Source organism: Salvelinus sp. IW2-2015, linkage group LG20 (assembly GCF_002910315.2).
Source record: "Salvelinus sp. IW2-2015 linkage group LG20, ASM291031v2, whole genome shotgun sequence".
Classification (NCBI taxonomy): domain Eukaryota; kingdom Metazoa; phylum Chordata; class Actinopteri; order Salmoniformes; family Salmonidae; genus Salvelinus; species Salvelinus sp. IW2-2015.
Window position 1 is genome coordinate 78,707,391 of NC_036860.1, and position 10,252 is coordinate 78,717,642.

At 47.0% G+C, this 10,252-nt stretch overlaps 2 pseudogenes; both read right to left on the reverse strand.

The window, feature by feature from the left end:
* LOC139022692 (liprin-alpha-3-like) overlaps positions 1–5,565 on the reverse strand; it is an 8,525-nt pseudogene extending 2,960 nt beyond the window's left edge.
* LOC111980135 (liprin-alpha-3-like) overlaps positions 1–10,086 on the reverse strand; it is a 45,346-nt pseudogene extending 35,260 nt beyond the window's left edge.
* Between the last annotated feature and the right edge of the window lie 166 nt (positions 10,087–10,252).

Consider the following 10,252-nt stretch of genomic DNA (forward strand, 5'->3'; position numbering starts at 1 on the left):
ATGAACAGTATGATGAAACAGTAGTGATTGAACAGTATGATGGAACGCAGTATGACTATGAACAGTATGAGAACAGTATGATGAACAGTGTGATGAACAGTATATGTATTGAACAGTGTGATGAACAGTATTGATGAACAGTGTGATGAACAGTATGATGAACAGATGGATGAAAGTATGATGAACAGTATGATGAACAGTGTGATGAACAGATGGATGAACAGTGGATGAACAGTATGATGAACAGTATGAATGAACAGTATGATGAACAGTATGATGAACAGTGTGATGAACCAGTATGATTGAACAGTATGTGTATGAAGAAAGTATGATGAACAGTGATGATAGAACGTATGATGAACAGTGTGATGAACATGTATGATGAACAGTATGATGAAACAGTATGGATGAACAGTATGATGAACAGTATGATGAACAGTGATGAATGGACACAGATGACAGATGAACAGTGTGATGAACAGTATGATGAACTGAAACAGATTATGTATGAACAGTAGATGAACAGTTAATGATGAACAGTGTGTGATGAACACAGTGATGTGATGAACAGTGTGAGTGAACAGTGTGATGAACGTGTGATGGACAGTTGTGATGAACAGTGTGATGAACAGCATCCATTATCATGCAGGGCTCGTAGCAGCTATTTATTTATTTCAGATTTTGATTTGATATATAATTTGATTTGAGCGTGCTGTCAATTTTACACACGAATGCACGCTTGGATGTACGCACGCACGCACGCACGCACGCACGCACGCACGCACGCACGCACAGGTAGTGGAGGTGGTGTACCTTGTTGAGTGCAGCCACTCTCTGGGGCGAGCTGGGCCTCTATCTCAGGCAGCGTCTCGGCCCTCTGCAGGGTCTGCTGCAGCTTCTGCTTGGCATCGTCTAGACGCTCCTGGAGCTGCCTGTTCTTCTCCTCACTCTGCAGGAGTGGAGGAGGAGGAGGAGGAGAGGAGGAGGAGGAGGAGGAATTGAGCTTTTATCATTGCTAAACTACCAATCTCTTCCACTAGCAGAAACAACCAGGAGAAAGCAGGTCGCTTCACCCAACCTGCCTGTAGGAGGAGTCTTTACTGGCCAGGTCATTCTCCAGCCTGTCTTTAATGTCGTGGAGAGACGTCGCCTCCCTCTGGGCACTTAGGTACCTGCAGGCACACAGCACAATGACATACCGCAGACACACCTCGAAGGCAATGTCATACAACTGAACACAACAGACATTCCCTGGTGTATTCAGGGGGGGTGGATAGACAGTTGTATTTACCTGCGTTCTAAAGTAGTTATTCTCTCCTCCATGTCCTCTCTCTGACAAAGAGCCTGATAGAGAGGGAAAGGGAGGGAGGGACAGACAGACAGAGGAAAAGAAGGAGAATAAAAGAGGGAGAAAATAACTAAAAGTTGGGCATGATCAAAGGACTTGGCGCTGCTGGCTAAACCACTATAACTGTAGCTGAAGTATGATAATGATTAGTTGAAGAAGTTGTTGACAGAGGAAACACGTCTCTGCCAAGTGACAGAATGTTATTGCACAAGTCCTGGAGGAGGAGGAGGAGGGAGGAGGGAAGAAGGAGGAGGAGAATGGGAGGGAGAGGAGGAGGGAGGAGGAGTAGGGGGTGTGGTGACTGGGTGGCTCTGGGACCACTGTCCCAAAGTCCTCCCAGTACCAAGCCACCAATCAGCTGTGTGAGTGACAGCGCCAGCTTCTATCACGCAGCTTCTATCCACGCGCTTGCCTGTTTACTAGTGATATCTGTCCCCATGGCTACAGGGCAAGTCTCACACCATACAGTACAGTACAGTAGCAGTTATTGCTGCCATAGGAAAAATGGCTCTGTTGCCACAGGAAACTGTTACATTTCTCTAATAGAGTAGGGAAAACAGACACAAAATTTCTCTAGCGCAATGAGATGCTGACACACAAGTGTATTTTCAACCAATTGGGAAGTAGAGCTCACCTCCTTCACATCCCTCTGCAGTTTCTGATTGGCTTCCTCTGACTTGGTCACTCCCTCCTAGCTGCAGTCAGCTGTTCCTCGATCCCCAACTGGAGGGTGACATAATAGTTACACCACAAGAAGCCACCATCTGGTTAGTATCACATCTATGAAAGTCCTTTCCTTAAAACACATGTTTGTCTGGTGTATGTATGACTCAAACTGTTAGTTATCTCTATTGTCACTCACCTGTTGCACATAGAGGGCCAGTCTTCTTTCAGCTGGGCCAGCTCTGCTCATCGCCGCCTATCTCTGTTTCTCTCTGTCTCTCTCTGTCAATCTCTCCATCCTCCAGGATGGAGAGGGTCCATTTGGCAGCCGCTGTGAAAGGAAGAAGGAGGAAAACGACAAGGAAAGACAATATCATGTAAAGATGGAAATGTGATGCAACTCCTTAAACTCCAAGCAACTATGCAGCACATGAGACACAATACTTCAACATTTACTTCAGCCAATACAGCATAAATCCCCTCACCTCTTTCCCATTTTCTAAGCCTTGTTGGCGTCTTTTGATTTGGTCTCGTAGAGAATGGCACTAGGTAGAGATGGAGAACAGAAAGTTTAGAAAAATATGCTTTATCTGCAGAGAGAGGAAAAGGAGAACGAGCAGAGGAGGATAACTCACCTCATTTGAGGAGGACTCCAGCTCTTCCTCTAAAACAGTCACTCGCTCCAAGCCACACGTAACCTCTCTCGTACCTAAGGAAGTCCCAGACAGACAAAGGGGAGAGAAAGACGAGATAGTGGAAAGAGAGAAAAGAGTGGGAGTGAAGGGAGAGAGAGGTGGATGTTAGTACAGAGGTTAAGAATACATCCTGTGAGCCAGCCCACTCACTCCTCCATTTAGCACCCAGACTGACCTCTTGTCCAGCCCTTTACCACACACACACACACACACACACCCACACACACACACAACACACCACACACACACACACACACACCACACACACAACACACACACACACACACACACACACACACACACACACACACACACCACAAAACACAACACACACCACACACCTTCTCGTCCAGGCTTTCGTGGTGTTTCGAACAGGGACTTGAGGGCCTGGGACCTTTCCACCTCGCTGGAGACCCCGGCAGGAGACTGGGCCTGCCTCTTCACCACTGTCATCCTCAGATGCGCTCTAGACGAGCACCAGGCACTCCAGCATGCTCCAGCAGCAGCTAGACCACACGAGAGGGGGCAGGGCCACTTGGAATAAGGATCTGAGCTCATGGACAACAGAATTTCAGCATGATTATAGGAAGGACACTCAACAAGCACAGCACTTACAAAATGACTGCATGACTGGCTGAGAGAAATTTGATGATAAAATGATTGTGATGATTGACATTATCAATCATAGTCTGCTGCTGGAAAAATGTTGTGTTTTGGCTTTACACCCACTCTATAATGTGGATAAAAGAGTTACTTGTCTAAACAGAACCCAGAGGGTGTTCTTTAATGGAAGCCTCTCAAATATAGTTAGAATGAGGAATCCCCCGGTAGCTGTTTAGGCCCTTGCTTTTTAAAATTTTTACTAATGACATGCCACGGAACTTTGAGTAAAGCCAGAGTGTCTATGTATGCGGATGACTCAACCACTATACATGTCAGCTACTACAGCGACTGAAAATGACTGCAACACTCAACAAAAAGCTGCAGTTAGTTTCAGAGTGGGTGGCAAGGAATAAGTTAGCCCTAAATATTTCTAAACTAAAAAGCTTTGTATTTGGAAAAAACACTCACTAAAACCTAAACCTCAACTCAAATATTGTAATAAATAATTGAGAAGTGTGAGCAAGTTGAGAATGACTAAACTGCTTGGGAGTAACCCTAGATTGTAAAAATGTCATGGGTTACCAAAACAAATTTGCAGTATGTAGCTAAGATGGGGAGAAGTCTTCAATAATAAAGCGATGCTTCCTCCTCTAACAACTACAACAACAGGCAGTCCATACATCGCCTAGTTTAATGTCAACCTTGACTACTGATTCAGATAATGTAGTGGTCAAATGCCACAAAAAAGGAATCAGAAACAGGGCAGCAACGGCTGGCGCTTGGATGTACACAGCAGACTGCTAATATTAATAATATCCATGTCAATACTCTCCTGGTCACTGTAAAGTGGAGAGGAGATTGACTCATCACTACTTGTATTTATGAGATATTGAGGTAGTGTATGCACCGCCTGTTGTGTAACTACGGCACACAGCTCGGCCACTCCATGCATCCCCACAGAGTTTTCACCAGTCCCAGAGGTCAGAACAGACTAATGGGAGCGACAAACAAGTAATACATAGAGATCACTTAAGCATGAACTCTATTCCACATCAATCATACTGACCGACAAGCAGCTAAAAGTATATTTAAAAACAGATTAAAACCACCTATGGAAAGTGTGAAGCAACATAAATTGGTACAAAGACACTTATACTACACACACACAATAAAACATAAACACACATGATTTAGTACTATAGATGTGGTAGTGGGTTAGAGGGGCTGAGGGCACACAGTGTGTTGGTGAAATCTTGAATGTATTGTAAATAGATTTCAAATTGTATAAACTAGCCTTAAGTTTCTGGACCCCAGGAAGAGTCAGCGCGCTTTGCGACAAGCTAATGAGGGCTCCATAATTAAATACTAAATACAAAAAACTAAACTGTATAACATATAGGTATACGACATACTCAAGCGTAAAACACTTGCCACACATCAAGAGACACAAGACACCTCAAGACCCACATTTCAACACACACGCGCACACACAACACACACACAAACACACACACACAGAAACAGGACTTACCCGATGTGTTGTTCCTTCTGCCTTGAGTTCTGCCTATCTCTCCTTCCTCTCCTCCAGCAGCTTGCTCCCGGCAGACATTCAGCTCTTTGGTCAGCACTGCCAAACTCCGCAGAGACACAAGGCGGGCGGCGTTACTCACGATACACTGTATGTAGCCCCATAATCATATACAGATAACATCTAGCACCACATACATACAAGCACCCATTACAAACAGTTTCAACAAGACACAATTAAAGCACCACAAACATTCTCAAAACAGAAAATACAAACATATTAAATTTACAGACCGTGACACAACTGCGTGGACACATACACACACAGTGGAGGCTGGTGGGAGGAAGCTATAGCGAGCGACTAGCTCATTGTACATGGCTCAGAATGGCGATAATAGAAGGGGATCACAGACAAAGATATGGAAAACCACATTTGAACTCCATATCCATGCCATTCCAAGCCATTAGAATGAGCCGTCCTCCTATAGACCTCCCACCCAGCCTCCACTGAACCCCCCACCACTGAACGCTCGACAATAGTATGACGTTTGAGTTTCCAACTACGATAATCTGGGAGCAGATAATGTCTATGTCCTGGCCTGGGTTGCTCATAACCCTCCAGTGAACACCACATGCCATTCTTGTTTGTGGCCATGCGGGCCAGCCATGGGATACAGGCTGACATATGGCCACATATGACACTGTACCATCCTCTGATCCTTCGGCCATCTTGGCTCAGATAGGACTTTACCGTGCGGTGACCCAAGGCCGTGACACAGCAGTCACTATCAGTGTCACAGTAAGGAAAAGAACATGCAACCCGCCCGTGTCCCTGGAGCATAACTGAACATGGGCGTTCCACAAGCCACTGAGAAGCATTGGTTGCATCAGTCCAGCTCTTCCAGTATATGGGTTAATTCTACATGCCCCCTGCGCAGCATATATACATCAAACACTGGATATATTGTGTTCAGTGGACTGGTAGGAATATTAAGGGCGGGGGCTGTCAGTGTGCACATCAGTGGGAACACGAGAGGAGAAAGGGAAAGAAGGGACAGGAGGGAAAAAAACGGAAAAAGACCCAGCGGAAAGGGAAAAGACGACAGGGGAAAAGGGAAAAAGAAGACAGGGGAAAGGGAAAAGAAAGACAGGGGAAAAGGGAAAAAGACAACAGGGAAAGGGAAAAGACAACAGGGGAAAATGGAAAAAGAAGACTGGGAAGGAGAGAGATGGTACAGAGCAACCCATAGGGAATTTGGAATTCTGGGATTGATTTCTAGCTGAAAAGACAGTTTTAGGCACCAATATCCCACAATTATATGCTTTCTCTCTCTAGAGTTCTCTCTTTTATCCTTGTCTCACTCCCCCTCACACAGTCCAAGACCAAGTGATCATTAAACTACCTCAATCTCTCCGGCCTCCACTGATGTCAGTGTACATGAATCTTATTTGGAGTGACATTTCAGCCATCTTGCCTCAACAAGTACTACATAATTGGTTCTTTAGGGTTATGCTGATGATTGAGACATTTACATCTCCTTGACAATCATGTTTATAATAAATGACAGTTTTATGATACAAGCAATTAATTATCATACAGCTCTTGACATGTTCTGCACCTGAGGCTGAACTACAATGTGAACAGTATGATGAATAGTGTGATGAAGTCGCATCCATTATCATGCAGGGCTCGTAGCAGCTATTTATTTATTTCAGATTTGATATTTATTTGATTTGAGCGTGCTGTCAATTTTACACACAAATGCACGCTTGGATGTACTCACGCACGCGCGCACACAAACGCACGCACACACACACGCACACACGCACACACGCACACACGCACACACGCACACACGCACACACACAGTGGAGGTGGTGTACCTTGTTGAGTGCAGCCACTCTCTGGGCGAGCTGGGCTTCTATCTCAGGCAGCGTCTCGGCCCTCTGCAGGGTCTGCTGCAGCTTCTGCTTGGCATCGTCTAGACGCTCCTGGAGCTGCCTGTTCTTCTCCTCACTCTGCAGGAGTGGAGGAGGACGAGGAGGAGGAGGAAGAGGTAAGATGAGGAGGAAGAGGAGGAGAAGAAGGAATTGACCCTCACAGTCAGTAACAAAAATAATTCTTAACCCTGAACGCAAAATGCAGAGCTTTTATCATTGCTAAACTACCAATCGTCTCCACTAGCAGAAAAAAACAGGAGAAAGCAGGTCGCTTCACCCACCTGCCTGTAGAGGGAGTCTTTACTGGCCAGGTCATTCTCCAGCCTGTCTTTAATGTCGTGGAGAGACGTCGCCTCCCTCTGGGCACTTAGGTACCTGCAGGCACACAGCACAATGACATATAGCAGACACATTTTGAAGGCAGTGTCTTACAACTGAACACAACAGACACAATTGCCTATGGCAAAAGACATTCCCTGGTGTATTCAGGGGGGGTGGATAGACAGTTGTATTTACCTGCGTTCTAAAGTAGTTATTCTCTCCTCCATGTCCTCTCTCTGACAAAGAGCCTGATAGAGAGGAGCCGGGGGGAGGGACAGACAGACAGAGGAAAAGAGGAAAATTAGAAAACAGGGAGAAAATAACATAAAAAGCGGGCATGATCAAAGGGACTTGGCGCTGCTGGCTAAACCACTATTAACTGTAGCTGAAGTATGATAATGTTATTGAAGGAAGTTGTTGACAGAGGAAACAGTCTCTGCCAAGTGACAGATGTTATTGCACAAAGTCCTGGGGGAGAGGAGGAGGAGAGGAGGGGGGGGAGGAGGAAGAGAGGAGAGGGAGGAGTAGGGAGGGGAGAGGGAGGAGGGAGGAGAGGGGGGGAAGAGGGGAGGAAGGAGGGAGAGGAGTAGAGGAGTGGGGGAATGAGGAAGAGAGGGGGGAGGAATGGGGAGGAGAAGGAGGAGGGAGGAAAAAGAGGGAGGAGGTAAGGTGAGGAGGGGGAGGAGGTGAAGGAGGTAGAGAATAGATAAAGAGGCAGAGGAAGAGGGAGGAGGAAGGGAGAGGAGGGTAGAGGAGTGGGGAGGGGAAGAAGGAGGGGGGAGGTAGGAAAATGGGAGGGAGGTAGGAGAGGGAGGGAGGTGGTAAAAAGGAGGAGAAGGAGGTAGAGGAGTGGGGGAGGAAGGGAACGAAGGAGGGAGGAGGAATGGGAGGAAGGAAGGAGGGAAGGAAGAGGAGAGGCGGGAGAGAGGTCGAGGGTGGGGGAACGGAGGGGAAAGAGGGGAAGGAGGGGACGGGGGGGGAGGAATGGGGAGGGAGAGGGAAGTGGGGACGGGAAAGGGGGAAGGAAGAGGGAGGAGGAGGGAGAACGGGGGGAAAAGGTAGAGGAGTGGGAGGTAGGGAAAGAAGGAGGAGGGAGGAATGGGAGGAGGGAGGAGGGAGGAGGGAAGAAGGAGGAGGAACGAATGGGAGGGAAGTGAGGAGGGAGGAAAGAGGGAGGAGGAGGGAGAGGAGGGAGAGGAAAAAGAACAGAAGGGGGAGGAGGGAAGAAAGGGGAGGAGGAATGGGAGGGGAGAGGAGGAGGGAGGCGTGGTAGGGGGTGTGGTGGACTGCGGTGGCCTCCCTGGGACCAATAAGTCCCAAGGTTCCTCCCGTCCCAAGCCACCAATCAGCTGTGTGAGTGACAGCGCCAGCTTCTATCCACGCAGCTTCTATCCACGCGCTTGCCCAGCTTCTATCCACGCGCTTGCCTGTTTACTAGTGATACTGTCGCCATGGCTACAGGGCAAGTCTCACACATACAGTACAGTACAGTAGCAGTTATTGCTGCCAAGTAGGAAAATGGCTCTGTTGCCACAGGAAACTGTTACATTTCTCTAATAGAGTAGGGAAAACAGACACAAATTTCTCTCTAGCGCAATGAGATGCTGACACACACGTGTATTTTCAACCAATTGAAAAGTAGAGCTCACCTCTTTCACATCCCTCTGCAGTTTCTGATTGGCTTCCTCTGACTTGGTCACCTCCCTCCTAGCTGCAGTCAGCTGTTCCTCGATKTCCCCAACCTGGAGGGTGACATAATAGTTACACACAAGAAGCCACCATCTGGGTTAGTATCACATCTATGAAAGTCCTATTCCTTAAAACACATGTATGTCTGGTGTATGTATGACTCAAACTGTTAGTTATCTCTATTTGTCACTCACCTGTCTGCACATGAGGGCCAGTCTTTCTTTCAGCTGGGCCAGCTCTGCTCTCTGCCGCTCTATCTCTGTTTCTCTCTGTRTCTCTCTGTCAATCTCTCCATCCTCCAGGATGGAAGAGGGTCCATTGGGCAGCCGCTGTGAAAGGAAGAAGGAGAGGAAAACGACAAGGAAAAGACAATATCATGTAAAGATGGAAATGTGATGCAACTCCTTAAACTCCAAGCAAACTATGCAGCACATGAGACACTAATACTTCAACATTTACTTCAGCCAATACAGCATAAATCCCCTCACCTCTTTCCCATTTTCTAAGCCTTGTTGGCGTCTTTTGATTTGGTCTCGTAGAGAATGGCACTAGGTAGAGATGGAGAACAGAAAGGTTTAGAAAAMATGCTTTATCTGCYGAGAGAGGAAAAGGAGAACGAGCAGAGGAGGATAACTCACCTCATTTGAGGAGGACTCCAGCTCTTCCTCTAAAACAGTCACTCGCTCCAGAGCCACACGTAACCTCTCTCGCACCTAAGGAAGTCCCAGACAGACAAAGGGGGAGAGAAAGACGAGACAGTGGAAAGAGGAAAAGAGAGTGGGAGTGAAGGGGGAGAGAGAGGTCGATGTTAGTATCAGAAGGTTAAAGAATAAATCCTGTGGAGCCAAGCCCACTCACTCCTCGCGAAAATAAGTTCATGAAACCACACTATGGATGCGTGTTCAACATATCATGCCTTGTCTCACATAGACCGTATTATGAACACTACCACACCACCCACCACACACACACCACCACTACAATCGTAAAAACTAACGACACTATTCACACATTTTCTAGCACACTCTATACTCACACCACTATCAGACAACACACACACAACACACACACCTACTATCAACAACCATCATCACACCTACTATCTACACACACTTATGCCACATCACTGGATCAACAGCACACAAGGCACATTCACACACGAGCCATCTATTCAGCGACATTACTGCATTCCATCGTCCAGATCTGTAATGTATTGTTTCCCATCGAACAGGAACTTGAGGGGCCTTGAGGACCTCCACCTACCTGATGAATAACACCCGGCAGTCCTGAGTGAGACATGTGGCCTAGGCATCTTCACCTACATCTATCAGCGTCTCATGACTAGCGCTATCATAGAGTAGGAAACGGAGCCATGGCGGAACTTATCCCAAGATGACCGTGCCAGTCAATAGCAGGTCAGAAACAACAGCAGCAAGCAGTGGCCAGACTACTGTGGTAAATACAA